Source organism: Ambystoma mexicanum, chromosome 12 (assembly GCF_040938575.1).
Source record: "Ambystoma mexicanum isolate Mex_15411 chromosome 12, UKY_AmexF1_1, whole genome shotgun sequence".
Lineage (NCBI taxonomy): Eukaryota > Metazoa > Chordata > Amphibia > Caudata > Ambystomatidae > Ambystoma > Ambystoma mexicanum.
Window position 1 is genome coordinate 877,315,934 of NC_090936.1, and position 15,408 is coordinate 877,331,341.

The following is a 15,408-nucleotide window of genomic DNA, read 5'->3' on the forward strand; positions in this document are numbered from 1 at the left end:
GGAGACCTGGATGGCTATAGTGCCACAGGGCCTTCTGCCATGGGGAGTGATTTTTTCACCTCTGACGCCACTGAAGCTGTAAAAAATGTCTATTCAAAATGTTTTTTCTATAGCCATTGGTGCAGACCTACAGATATCCTCGGCTATCTGTAGTCATTTTATATATGGACTACAGAAAGCCACGGTTAGTTTTTATAGCTGCGACTATCGGGAAAATGACTGGACAGAAATGCGCTCTTGCACCTCCAAGCCCTCACCAAGTGCCCCCCTCATCTGTGCCAGCTCCGCGACTCTCCAGATGGCCTCCTCACCTCTCCTGCACTCTCCCATTCCCCCACAACACACGCTGTTTCTGTGATGCAGTTTGCTTTGAGTTGGCTATTCGCGGATGAAGTCGAGGTTACAGAAATGCTTTGTGTTGCAAACTCAGTCCCTGAACCCCGTCCAACTCCTTAATTTCACTTGGTGTCCTCTAGCCATGCTCCCCCAAAACTAGAAATATGGCATTTGAATGTTTTTGACCTGCAAATAGCTTTTTCCAGCTATCTTTCGAATCAAGAGAAATGGCGGCTATTTCATTTCTAAAAAACCCCGGTTTTGGCAATTTACCCGAGATATAGCTATCTATTTTGGAGAAGGGGCACCCCCATCTAGAAATTCTATGTGGTCGAGAGGTCCCTCCAGGACAACAATTGATTCTATTTTTGTTATGATTTGTCTTTATGATATATCTACTGTGGTGAATCGTGGTGCCATGATTGTAGTATGCAGAAATGAGGCGGATGCTGGTAGGTTATGCCGAAGGTATTTATTGGACAAGTAAAACTATAATTTATAAGTATAGGGAAATGACTGCGATCCCCACCAGACTCTAGCTCTGCTCCTCGCCTACCGCCCGTCCGGTCTCGCACTCCGCACGTCACCGCCTTACATAGCATGCCATCCCTCACATGGTGAGTGCCAGCAGACAGCTGGGTCTACTACTACACATCTTCCTTTTTTCGCAAAAGCACAGTCACACAAAAGTTTGTTACTCTTCCTTCTACTCAAAATCATTCAAGTGTCTAGGTCTGTGACAGGTCCTTCCCCATCTTGACTGGCGTAGGCTTCCTGCGGTAACACTAGGCAAGGAAAACTCTGAAACATCCTTCACTCTCTCCAAAGGCACTTTCTTCACTCTCACATCAGTACCACCTGTACACACACACACGATCGCCAACACCACCATTACCTCCCTCATTCATTGCTTTGACTACAAACACTCTCTCCATAGTCCATACACATCCGTCCTCTACTCTTATGGCATGCCTAAACACCTCAATTACTCCTGTGGGTTCGGTCCATTTGCATGGTCCACCTCTAAGAGGTAAGTGTCGCTACTAAATCTCCAACCATAGGAGTTGTATTTCTGCTACTTCTAGATCCTGATTTGCCATGGGCTATCTTGTTCCCCAACTGGCTACTCTTTATATTCTCATAAGCATACCTGAGTTTCTTCCCCACATTAGTGTCCTTCCCCAACCAGGATGGCACTCATTTCATGTTGGCCTTGCAACCCCTGCTAAACTCAATAGGGGACATTCCAGTTGTGCAATGTGGAGTAAACCAGTGTGCAACAATTGTGTCCCTCACAGCCCTCTCCCAATCTGACCCATTTGACCACACCCAACAAATTGCTTCTTTAAGTACTTTATTAAAATGCTCCACCACGCCATTTGTTTGAGGGTGATAAATTGCACTCTGTTTATGCTCAATGGAATTCTTTCTACAATACTCTTCCATTTCCTTAGAGCAAAACTGAGTTCCATTATCAGGGATGATGGTCTTGGGAAAACCCTCTCTCTCACATATTTCATCCAAAAACTCTATGACATTTTTTGTGGTGATGCAGGATTTAATCAATACTTCCACCCACCTGGTTAACAAATCAATCACAACCAAACAAAACTGTTATTTTCCATTTCTCCATATTGGGCCTAGTACATCAATGCCCAATTTATCCCACAGTCTTTCAGGAATTTCCATCAAAACAAGGGATACTTCGTACTCATACATACTTTATGGTTTCGATTGCAAAGGATACAGTTACGAGTCGATCTTTCAATTTGAAGGTCGCATCCTGGCCACCAATATTCGCCTCTTATCCTTTGTTTTGTCTTTACTATTCCTTGGTGGCCCTCATGGCTAAGGTCTATCAATCTCTGGCGTACACCCACAGGTGGAATGATTCTGTCGCCTCAAATCACCATCTCTCCTTGCACATTTAATTCACCAATTACTCTCCAATAATCCAGTAAATCTGACTCTTCAAATTGCGACTTCTTAGGGGAACACTGACCTTCTATTATTTGTCATAGTTTATTTAGTGAAAAATCTTGTGTCATTGCTTTCTCCCATTCCTCACGTGGTACAGGCACGGTATCTATTGTAGGGGAGGAGTGGTCCAAACCCCCCCCCCCTTGCCTACATCTCCACCCCAGGTGAGGGCCATGGCTCATCGGGCGTCCCCTCCTACCACCAGGGCCCAGGTGGTGGATGGCTCACCTGCTGAAGACATTGCCTGCACGCATTAAATTTAGCTAGGTCTCAGAAACCATTTTGTCTGCTAAACATGGTGTGAGCTTAGCGCACTGTAGTGCGGCCCCCACCCTCGGAGAGTTTCAGTTATCCCTGTCGCCGCAGCACCCTGGCAGATCCGCTGTGAGCCGTTCCCACGAACAAGACGGACATGAGCTAGCATAAGAGACTAACATTGTAACAGTTCACCTTCCGCAGTGTATCATCGCTCCCAGCATGACCCGGCCAGCAGGCCTGAGCGATGAAAAGAACGGTAAAATGGTCATCAGATGGCAGAAAATCTCTACATATTAATGCCAAGACCACTGGCAAAATATGCTTTTCTCTACAAAATCTCTTATATTATAAAAACCTGTAAAGTGTATAAACATAGAAAGCATGCTTCCATGATATAAGCAATGGCGAGCCCACACCACTGCAGTTGGGTACTGATAATGAAGGAGCATTCTAGGGATCTATTTGTTACGTGTTTCACTGGGGAACTTACACTTCATGGTTTTGCGCCATAACCAAACTAATGCTGCTAGAGTACACGAAAAGACAAATGTAACCATACAGAGGGCTCATGTGAAGGATGCGCGAGAATGCACTTGTCATGTGTGTATGTCTAAGCCCCATATGTGCCACCACCGTCACGTACAGTGGCGGGTCATTTTCTATGTACTCCACCAACCTTAATACTACCTCACTTACTGCAAATGTATATGCATAGAACTAATTACTGTAATTGTTAAAACATAGTGTACGAATAAGGTGCTCAGGCTGGATATAATCAAGACACACCCAGCAAAGTTGAAATGCATGTTTTAAAGTGATTCGAATAAGTAGTACAGAATGTTCAAATGTTTATGATGTTTGCACCTAAAGTCGGCAACATACGAGGAAGATACCTTTTGTGAATATGTGCAAGGCCATTTCCCCTCCCACCCTGCGAAGACTGCCAAACATGAGAACAGAGGCCCGCGCCGCGCTGCTCTACCTCCCCCAACCAGACTGGAGCCGCTTCAAAGATGTGTAGCCCCCTCTGCAGCATCCAAGGCCACGGCCCGCCACCTGCATTATTTACAGCACAGCAGTAAACCTCTGCCTGAACACACACTTCCAAAGGCGCCCCCCCGTAAGCCCCACAACCCACCGGATCATCTTAGACTTATGGCCCTGTGCAATCAGGACACCCAACACTTTGACAACACACAGCGGCACATCCATAACAACTTCTAACAAGGCAGAAAGACCTGTACCGCCCGTCCCAGGCCCTGAAGCTTAGCCCCTCGACCTGTGGCCCCGGTCAACAGGACACTGGTAACCATGTCCTGACGTATTACCACCAGACCCCTCACAAGGTGCATTCCTCCTGTGTTGCATTAACCTGTAGAATAACCTATTGGAAGATTTACTAAAGAAGATAATATTGCAATGACTGAATGACTGCAGTGTGCATGGCCTAGGGCAAATAAGTCAGGAAAAGACATTCATCTCTGACACTGGCCGCGATGGCACAACAACACCGCCCGGATGAACTCAGCCAACCTGCCAGGCCCAGCCCAACCCACGAGGCTGACCAGTGACGTCTTCCAGCCAAAGCCAACCACATCGCAGCAGCACCTATAGTTAGTCGTCGCCACCCAATCCCATTGAACTTGTGCCCCCTATAGTGTGTAGGTTCTTATGACGTTTTTTGTAAATATATACGCCTGTCTTTGCGATTGTCAGACAGAGCGCTCTCGGAGTTTGCAGAGTTCTTTGCATGCCCTATTCTGATTGATAAACTCCCATTTAAGCTCACCCGCACTCTGTCTTGGCTTTATTCCCGATTTGGGAGAGTCCTTTATTGTCTCTCATTGCGGGGAGGATCGTGCTGGTTGGGGACGCTTGCCTTCAGTGGTGACCCCGAAAGCGTGATCATTATTATTATTATTCTTCCCGACCTAACATTACCGTCCCATTTTGGCACGAGAATCTCTGGTCGAAAAGGGATACGCACGGTGAGCCGGCTCCGGGAGGCTGCCCGCCAACGGCGACCGGTACACTAAGAAGTGCGCACTCAATAGAGAGAGGGTACGGGATCCCGGTTGAAAAATCCCCTTTGAGTACCGCTCGCCGGAACCGGGGCTGACTGTTGAGCTGACGGCAACACTGCCTGGACGGACCCAGTTTCGGAGACTATCGGTTCAAGACGGGCACGTGAGTATTGAGTGCGAGCGATTGTAAAGGGAGTGGGGAAAGAAGTGTAGGACAGGGAACGAAGAGGGGGTACGTAGATCTACTAAGGATCATCCTAAAAATTCCTTGCTTTTTCTTTGCACATGGCCATTAGGATTAAGAGGTGAATAAGAGATAAAAGTGACGGGAACCTAGCTCCGAAAGGGGGTGGAAGGCGGCGCCGCATAGTGCTATCTTGACTAGTACTGGGAATATATGAAGAAGTGGAATATAAGATAAAGGTGTTCAGCAAAAGGGGGCACTGAGAATATATTAGTGACCGCTATTACTTCTTTCTTTTCTTTTCTTTAGGGGTAGAGGGAGGATAAAAAGTGAGATTAGTACAAATTTAGGGAGAAAGTAAGAGAGAAAGAGTCCTACTAGAGAGCAGGCCAATATATATATATATGCGCATCCATATATCCAAATAAGACAGACAGGGACAGCCGGCTAGGGAGGAAAGGGAGGGCAGCTTGAATTGAGTGTTACCAAGAGGTGTGTGCACCTCGTATGTGTCAGAGGACATTTTTGATGTTGTGAATGTGTAAAACGGTTATACATGTATAGTAGTTAAATGGTCATGGTAAGTGTGACCGGATAGAACTTTTTGAAGACAAAAATGATACAGTGAAGTGAGTGGGTACCTTTTTGATTTCCGGGTTGATATTGTCAAAATAAATGATGGGTTGCTCTTGTATGTGCCCCCCAAAGAGAATAGAATAGAAACTGTGTACAGCCAGTTTTGTATTGTGCAGGCAGGGGGAAAAGCACAAAGGAGCCCATTATTGAATGTGAAGTAGAAAACGAAAAATAATATTGATAATACATCTACATTGTAGTTGCAGACACACAGAGACACACAAGTACTAGGAGGGCACAGAGATGGGGGCCGAAACACCCTTATCACATATTTGTAAGAATCTACCAGGGTACGCGGAGCGGATTAAGAAATATCACGATCAATGGATGACAGAGCTGAAGGGAGAGGGGTTGCCCCAGATATGGCCAGAGGGAGGGTCCTTTGATAAAAGTGTTCTGGATATGGTGGCCACATGCATTTGTTTGAAATACAAGGGGAAGCACTTGCATAATAGGAGGGAAATATTGGATCTCTGGAGGTTGTTTGAAGAGATACCACCGCCTAAGGCACCAGCAGTAAACCCTGACCTGCCATCCACCACAGACAACCCACTGATGATACAGAAAGATACTAAAGAAGTGTCAAAAGTAGAGCCACCAGTAGAGGTAATAAGTTTGTACCCAATACTGAACAGACCTGTGCCCGCAGAGGGGTACAGTGACCCCGCTTATGTGCCTCCCCCGACCACTACTACACCCCACCGACCAACGGCACCCCCGCCATATGAAAGCACAAGGGAGCGAGCCCAGACAAGTACACACAGGGTGGACATAGAAAAGCTAACAGATGATTTACAATCAAGGCTCTCAATAGCAAAAGATGAGCTCTCAAGGATAAGAGACATATGTGAACAAACAGCATTTAATGCTGCAAGATCAGGGCGCACGTCTAGAGCGCCGAGTGAGAATAGAACACTTGAAGACGGGTGGAAAAAAGGTGAGATACTGTTCAGAATTGAGGAAGAACCAACGCGAATAATTGAAGTAGGGGCACGAGAAGGAGGTATCGATAATGAAGAGAGGCCTGTAGGGGACAGAGAGGAACTACTATGTGATATAAGGGACGATGTAGAAGAAAGCGATAGGTTGAGCATGGCAATGGGAGGGGGAAGTGAAGGAGTGGATAGTACATGTTCACTGAGAACACTGGATGATGAGTGGACGGGACGATTAAGAAACAGGGTGGGGAAAACGGCAGCACTGGGAACCTCAGCAGCCAAAACAGGTGCAGAAGCAACAACAAAAGGAAGGCTACAGCTCCCATTGATACATAGGGGAGGAGGGAGGCCGAATTATATCCCATGGGCTCAGATGGATAAAGCCAATTTATTAAAACTATTGCCCCCGTTATCAGGAGGGGCAAGTAAGTGGATATACGCTTTTGAGAAACATACTGCCGGGGTACCCCTAGCTATAGGAGATGTGAAGAGCTTGCTCGTATCAGCAGTGGGCGATCAGGCTGAAAGAGTATGGGTTAAGGCCGGTTTCCTGGGAGTAACATTAGACTGTGACCGCCATGATGGGGCCTCCTTTAACACAGTGCGTGCCAGGGTGTGGGATGCCTTACGCGAAACATTCCCAGATACGCCAGACTTACAGTCAGTGATGCAGTGTACAATGAATGACGGGGAGGAGGCTATGGATTACATTTTCCGGGTCCAAGAGATGTGGAGAGCAGAAACGGGCACGCCCTGGTATCAATCGACATCTTTATTTTACTTCATTATAAAAAGAGGGCTCCCAAAGGAAGTGCAAAAGGCACTCGACAAGATAGCAGGTATTGAAGCAAAGGGATGGCCTGAGATTCAGAGCATAATAGTACACCATTGTAAGCGAATAAAGGAAAGGGAGAAGGAGGTGGCGCAGAAAAGATTGGCAGACAAAGCGAAGTTAGTACAGACAAAGTTGGTGAAGGTTGCAGGAGCAGTAGCCGCGCTCCCCCACAGCAGGGAGGGAGATGATGAGGAGGAGGGGCTGATAGCACTACAAGGAAGGGTGGCAACTAATTGGGCGGGAACAGCACAGCGGCAGTGGAATGAGCAGGAGCAAGGCGGAGGTCCGCAGTGGCAAGAGTGGACCCCTCGAGGGGGACGAGGTGGGTACAGGGGCCGAAGAGGAGGTGGATCGGGGTACGGGGGAATGGGAGGAAATGGATGACAAGGTCCTAGAGGTGCACAAGGAAGTTGCTGGAACTGCGGGAGATGGGGGCATTACTCTAGAGAGTGTAGAAGCAGACCCAACAACGGGTTCCAAGAGGTAGAACAATATGGCCATCCCCACCCGGGGAGCCCATATGGTCTCCCAATGGGACAACAACAACTGAGAAACCCAGGCCAAGGTAATGCTGGGCAGCAACAGGGACACCAGTATAGAACACAGAACCACCCACAAAACAATGACAGTATGCAATATACGCCAGGCAACCCTTTCGCTACAACAGCAAACGGGGCCCCCGCACCAGCACCTTACAACGGCATGTCAGTGGTTTCAGGAAGTGTCTTTAATGAGGGGGGGGCGATGAGACACCCCGCATAGGACAGCCCACAGAGAACACTTGCGTGTCCAGTTCTATTTACCACCTACAATGCAGCAGAGGAACCATTGGTAGGGGCGCAGATAGGAGACAAGCAGTTCATATTCATGGTTGATTCGGGAGCGGAGAAATCATGTATCAGAGAGGGCCGGTTCCCGTTATCTAACCGGAAGTTAGAGACGCAGGGGTTCTCTGGGGCTGTAATTGAAGTTCCTTACACAGAAACTTTGGATGTAACAGTGGGGGGTAAAACTGTGAAGGCACCCTTACTGTATTACTGGATCTCCTGAGTAAACTTAACATGACCATATCATTTACCGAGAGAGGAATAGTGTGTTCTACACCCGGGATATGCCCCTTGCGTGCGATGCTGGTAGTGCAAGCCTACACAACCACACAGGAAATACGAGGGCTGCCACAAAACGAGGACATGTTTATTGAAGGGCCCTCATAATTCCAGAGCTAAGAAGAATGGACTGGAGGATTCCAGCGGAGTTCCTCTTCCGCCCCATAGTGTGTCCCGACACAGCACCAGGATCAGTGGTATCATTAGACTTGCACGCTGTACAGGTATCAGCGAAAAGGATCGCTGTGATTGGAGTGGACAGGGAAGGATGTGAGTGGCGTACAGTGCTGTGTACAAATGCCAACATCGCCCTACGAGAGTTAACAGATGAGGATCTCTTTTCAGACACAGAAGGGGATGGTGAGATAGTAATGGAAATAGCGATGCCCTGTGACATTTTGATTCAAGCTAGGGAAACCCCCGTCCAATTGATGGCAGTGGTAGGAGCACCGCCGTCATTTTTTGATGACGACATGAGGTTCGTAGCAAATAATTTGTGGACAACAGGCCCCCAGGATGTAGGGCTGTTGCACGGAGTACAACCTGTGGTAATAAAACTAAAGCAAGGAGCAATTTTACCCCGAGTGAAACAGTATCCATTGTCCCGTGAGGCCGAAGAAGGGATAAGAGAGACCATAAATGCACTACTAGCACAAGGGATAATAGTGCCTTCAACCTCCCCATGTAACACATGTATTTATCCAATCAAAAAAGCGAAAGGAGGGTCTTGGAGGATGATACAGGACTTACGCCCCCTCAATGATGTAATTCAGAAGGAGTTCCCTCTAGTCCCGAATCCTGCATCAATACTATGCAGCATCCCGAAAGTGGCATCACATTTCACAGTAGTAGACTTGAAAAACGCATTTTTCTCAATACCCCTGGCTGAAGAAAGTAGATACCTCACAGCATTCACACTGGGGGGAAAAAGATATGAACACTGCAGACTACCACAGGGATACTGTGAGAGCCCGAGCATATTCAACCGCATATTGCATGAAGTCTTGGGAAACCTATCAGTTGAGAGTACGATTATTCAGTACGTAGACGATTTATTAGTATGTGCACAAGACGAGGTAACATGCAGAAAGGATTCAACAACGCTCCTGACCCTACTGGCCAACAAGGGGTACAAGGTAGACAAGGAGAAGTTACAGTACTGCCTGACAGAGGTCTTATACTTGGGACAGCTCATATCAAAAGATGGAAAAAGAATAATTCCCGACAGAGTAGAAGCAATAAGATCAGTAGGAGAACCCACAACAGTGAAAGACATGCAGAAATTCTTGGGGATGTGCAACTATTGCCGAGCATGGATATTAGACTATGCAGCATACACGAGGCCCCTCCTACAAGCACTCAAGGAAGCACAACAGGAGAACAAAAAAATAGAATGGTCGGAAGAAATGAGCACATCATTTCAAGCATTAAAAGAGCTAATTTCAAGCGCTCCAGTGCTAGCAAACCCTGATTATGGACGCAAATTTTACCTATTCTCACACTGCAAGGGAACACTCATGACAGCTGTACTGACACAAAAGACGTCCCTAGGACACAAGCCATTGGCATACTATAGTGGTACTTTAGATGCCGTGATGCAAGGTCATTTCGCGTGCGAGCAATCACTCGCTGCAGCCGCGTTCGCGATTGAGAAAAGTGCCACAATAGTAATGGGTTGCCCTGTGACGTTGTTTGTGGAACATTCATTATTTGCAATACTTGAGAGGTCAAAAAGCACACTGACCACACAGCGGGCGACAGCCTACGAGATTATATTGTCTAGCGCCAACATCCATGTGGTGAGATGCAAGACAGTGAACCCCGCCACATTCATTACAGAAGCATGCACACTAGAGGACATGCAGTACCACGATTGTGCAACCTACACAGGAGAAAGAGGGGAGGACACAGTGGTGTGTGAGAACGCTCTGAGCGAGGGGGAAGTGTACTTTGTGGATGGGTCTGCATCGATTGACGTGGACACAGGAGAAAAACACGTTGGTATGGCAGTAGTGAGGTTAGAAGACGGTGAGTATGAAACACTAGTACAATACCGCCTCCCATCACATTACTCCGCACAAGCAGCAGAACTGATTGCGCTCATAGAAGCACTACATGCAGCAAAGGGTTGTGCAGTGACAATATACACAGACTCAGTTTACATGACGACGACAGTACATGGAGGTCTAGCAAGATGGGGGCGTAGGGGATTTCGACGGGCAGACGGAACACCAGTACAGCATGCAGAATTGTTGAAAGAGTTAATTGAGGCCCTACAAAACCCTACTGCAGTAGCAATAGTAAAGTGCCAAGCACATACATCCAACACAGACGTTGTGTCTATGGGGAACGCGGCAGCGGACGCTGCCGCCAAGGAGGCTTCCTATTTTCAGAAATATGACACAGGTGAGTACATGCTGCAGCATAAGGCAAACAAAGAGCCCCCAGAAGGGTATAACATGATGCCCATATCACAGATACTAGAATTGCAGGAAGGAGCTAGTGCAGACGAAAAATTGATGTGGACAAAACAAGGGTGCAGCAGGTCGGGAACAGACTTGCTGTGGCGGCAAAATAACTCAGGGAAAGTGGTAATGCCCATCAAGTTACTAGAAATTGCGTTTCAACAGCTACACTTCCCCGCACATAATACCAGACAGCACATTGCAGCCGAAATACAGGAAGAATGGTTCGTGCCCTGTCTCCAGGAGCACGTATCTCGATTAGCAATGGAATGCACAACATGTCAGATCTACAATTCAGGAATGACATTACGCACACTCCGGGGAACAATTCCTAAACCCATTGGCCCATTCAGAGAACTGCATATTGATTACGCAGACATGGGGGAAAGGTATAATGGCGCACGGTACATGATCGTGGTTGTGTGCCCGTTCTCAAGATGGGTGGAAGCTGGACCATGTGCACGACCTGATGCCAAAAGCGCCGCCAAGTTCCTAGTGAGGGAAATATTCCCGCGCTGGGGAATTTGTGACGTGATTCGCTCAGACAATGGCACTCATTTTGTCAATGAACTTTTCAAGGAAGTCACTGCATTATTGGGAATAAAACATAAATTGTGTTCGATTTATCATCCTCAAAGTAATGGCGTAGTGGAAAAGATGAACGGACTGCTAAAGGGCAGGTTATCAAAACTATGCTTTTCATTGAAAAAGAATTGGATCTACTGTCTGCCCCTTGCGCTATTTGAACTGAGAAATCAGCCAAGTAAAGATCACCATTTGTCCCCGCACGAAATCGTGACTGGGAGACGAATGCACACAGCACACTCCCCACTGCGCGAACACTCAGATGCACACAGGAGCGCCGCGATATTGGGAGAAGAATTCACGGACTATTTGAAAATATTAACAAGGGCAGCGCGCGTAATATCAAAGCAGCTCTCCCCACCCTTCACTAGAGAAGAGGGAAACATAACAGGGTCTGTCATAGAGCCTGAGCAACAGCTACAGCTAATGCCGGGCGAACTAATTTATGTCAGGAGTTTTGTGCGTCGATGGAATGCACCACGGTTCCACGGCCCATACGAGGTAGTGTTCTGTACGCCCACAGCTGTGAAAGTGAAGGGCTTGAGGTACTGAATACACTTGACAGATGTGCGAAGAGCTTATAATAATGTGCAAGAGGAGGCAGATTAGGAGGCACAGACAACAGCAACCAATTCAACTGAACAAAATGCCTGAACATTGACTTGTGTGTGTGCGTCAGCAATAAACGTGAATGGGAAAGTGACTGATGAAGTATTGCTGCATTCTCTTTTTATATGTATTACTGGAAAAAAAAAAAAGGTTTTTTTTGTTTGTTTTGGACTTATATGTGATTAATGAAGTGATCAAATTATGACTTGTTTACACCCTTGTCTGTGAATTCCCTTCCCTACAACCCTACCCGCTTCCATTACCCGTCAATACATATCGGCACTAATGGTGCCAACAAAATGTTTACATGCATGCACTTAATGCACTTTTGTATCTCAAACAGGAACTACCATGGCATCTAACAGGCAGCCTGCAACGGATAGAATTAGTAGAATGAGAGAAATATTAAATGAGAGATGCAGATATTCGTATGAGTGCGGATTATCTATGTGCATTACGATGTTTTTTATGCTAATGTTTGGCCTGGTTACATATTGGTTTATAGCGTTCATCTCTATCGAGATGAATGAGGGGGGAGGGATTAACAGCACTGAGATTAACAGCACTACTGGGACCAATATAACTGCAAGTGTCAACACAAGGGAAGGTGATTTTTTGGTGTGTGACGGAACTAAACTTGTATGGGGTTATCATACCACACCATCCAGTGCTGTCATCTTACAAAACAAAAAGCCACAGGGTGGAGTGCAAAACAACACAGTGTCTCCACCCGGGATACCTAATTACAATGCCCGTAGTTTAAATGACCGAAACCCGTCTGCCATATCATGGTTGTATAACACCCCCACCAGCCAGCCTGCCCCCACCCTAAAAAATGACCTGCAAGATAACGTCAGGGACGAAAAGGAAAAGCTGCTAGCAATACACAAAATATTATATGATGCATGGGCCACGGGGGGCGGGAATGAGAAAGGGGGGTCTATTTTATCCCTAGCCCAGGAAGTTGGGAAGTACATGAGGAACAAGAACAACAGACGGAAGAGGGAAGCAGGGAGGAGGAAGTATGATGAGTACTATGGGTTAGGTCTAGATAAGATGGAAGACCCACGACACCCCCACCAAACAAATAAGTGGTATGCAGATATGAGTGCCACAGCTAAACAAATAACAAACGAGAGCTGTTATGTCTGCTCCCTCATCCCTCACGCTTCAGGTACACCCAAAGTATTGCTACCCAAAGAGTTGCCAATTATAGATGCCCAATGTCTCCTTCATCTCACGTTATGCAGGATTAAGAACACCTTCCAGGCACACAAAGTTACTTTTCAAATGCTGCAGAACGAGAAAACGTGCTATCCAAAGACGGCAGGGGTGGTATGTTTGAAAGAACCGTTTTTTGTAATACAAGGGACACTTTTTTCTGATAACAAGTGGAAGGATGAAGAAGTAATGTGCAAAGCGGAAGCACTGAGAGGTGTGGCACCAGAGAAATTGCAGTGGATAGAAGAAACATGCACACCAGTATGGAAAGAACACATTTCAAAACTAACTTGGGTAACCGCCATTGAAAAACCTTTCAAACTACAGAACGAAATAGACTATGAACTGTGTTTTAAAGGAGAGGGGAAGACCTCCATGGGAACAAACAAGAACTGTAACAAGACCCTCACCATCCCAGATCTGAGAAAAGGGACAGCGGCCCTTATGGACACGTACTGGGTATGCGGCAACCAGGCATACCTACACCTCCCCCCGTCATGGAGTGGCAGCTGCTCAATGGCCACTCTGCACTCAGCCCTAATGGTAATACCAGAAAGCCACATTGACGGGAGCAAAAAGACACCGGAACGCCGGCAACAGAGTGGAGCCCAGCCAACTGCGGAGTCACAAATGTATGTCCTGTCTTCTGGAAACAAGGGAGAAGTGCTGACCCGTAACTGACGTGCATCAAACTACATATCAAAGGAATCATCAGAACTATTGGCTCAGATCCCAGATAAATATCGATTATTCAGCTCAGCAGAAACATTCTTTGCCTCACTTGTCTCAAGTGTCCAAGCAAGAGCAAATGCAAAATGGCTCCAGATAACACGCTGGGAATTGATTCAGCTGGCGAACGACACTGAAGAAGGGTTCAACGTAATAAAAGTGGAACTAAGGGCTTTACGACTGATGACCATGCAAAACAGGTATGTCCTGGACCTGTTGACGGCAATGGATGGAGGTGTTTGCTGAAAAATAGGAAGTGCCTGCTGCACTTTCGTACCTTCTGAAGACGCAGAAAATGGCTCCCTGTCCCATGTGATCGAAGCAGTCCACAACCTAGGAGAAAAAATGAAAATGGAAGGTGGAGCAGAAGACAGTACATGGTTCGATAACATCTTCTCCTGGGTCCCCTCATGGCTTGGAACAACTGTGAAATTTTTGATGCCAGCTGTGGTGTTCCTCCTTTTAATTTTTTGCCTGTGCCAGGTGGGTCTTCGACTTTGTGCTAACGCAGTACCAAATGGTGCAATGATGATGGTGACAATGGGCAACACCCGTGGGACAATACAAAACATGCAGGAAGTGCAGGTCCAAACAGGAACAGATGACACACCAAGATATCAGCTAGTGCCTATCTATCACGACAAAGATATCATAGATAAAGCATGGCACACCACCATTAGAGAGCCCCGTGTATTAGAATGGTACCAGGAGGTGTGGGTAGACTTGGCGGGAGATGGCGGATGTATATACCTGACTTGTACCCCAGATGAATATGCCAGAAGAGGGGAAAGCTTACGGGGGGTGTGCAGAGCATGGATGCCCATAAAAGGCACACCTGCATGGGACGAGGCAGTGATGGACGAAGTAGAATGTAGAAGGTTGGAGGAGTTAAAGTATTCGTTACTTAAGTAACGAAAGGGGGGAAATGTAGGGGAGGAGTGGTCCAAACCCCCCCCCTTGCCTACATCTCCACCCCAGGTGAGGGCCATGGCTCATCGGGCGTCCCCTCCTACCACCAGGGCCCAGGTGGTGGATGGCTCACCTGCTGAAGACATTGCCTGCACGCATTAAATTTAGCTAGGCCTCAGAAACCATTTTGTCTGCTAAACATGGTGTGAGCTTAGCACACTGTAGCGCGGCCCCCACCCTCGGAGAGTTTCAGTTATCCCTGTCGCCGCAGCACCCTGGCAGATCCGCTGTGAGCCCGTTCCCACGAACAAGACGGACATGAGCTAGCATAAGAGACTAACGTTGTAACAGTTCACCTTCCGCAGTGTATCATCGCTCCCAGCATGACCCGGCCAGCAGGCCTGAGCGATGAAAAGAACGGTAAAATGGTCATCAGATGGCAGAAAATCTCTACATATTAATGCCAAGACCACTGGCAAAATATGCTTTTCTCTACAAAATCTCTTATATTATAAAAACCTGTAAAGTGTATAAACATAGAAAGCATGCTTCCATGATATAAGCAATGGCGAGCCCACACCACTGCAGTTGGG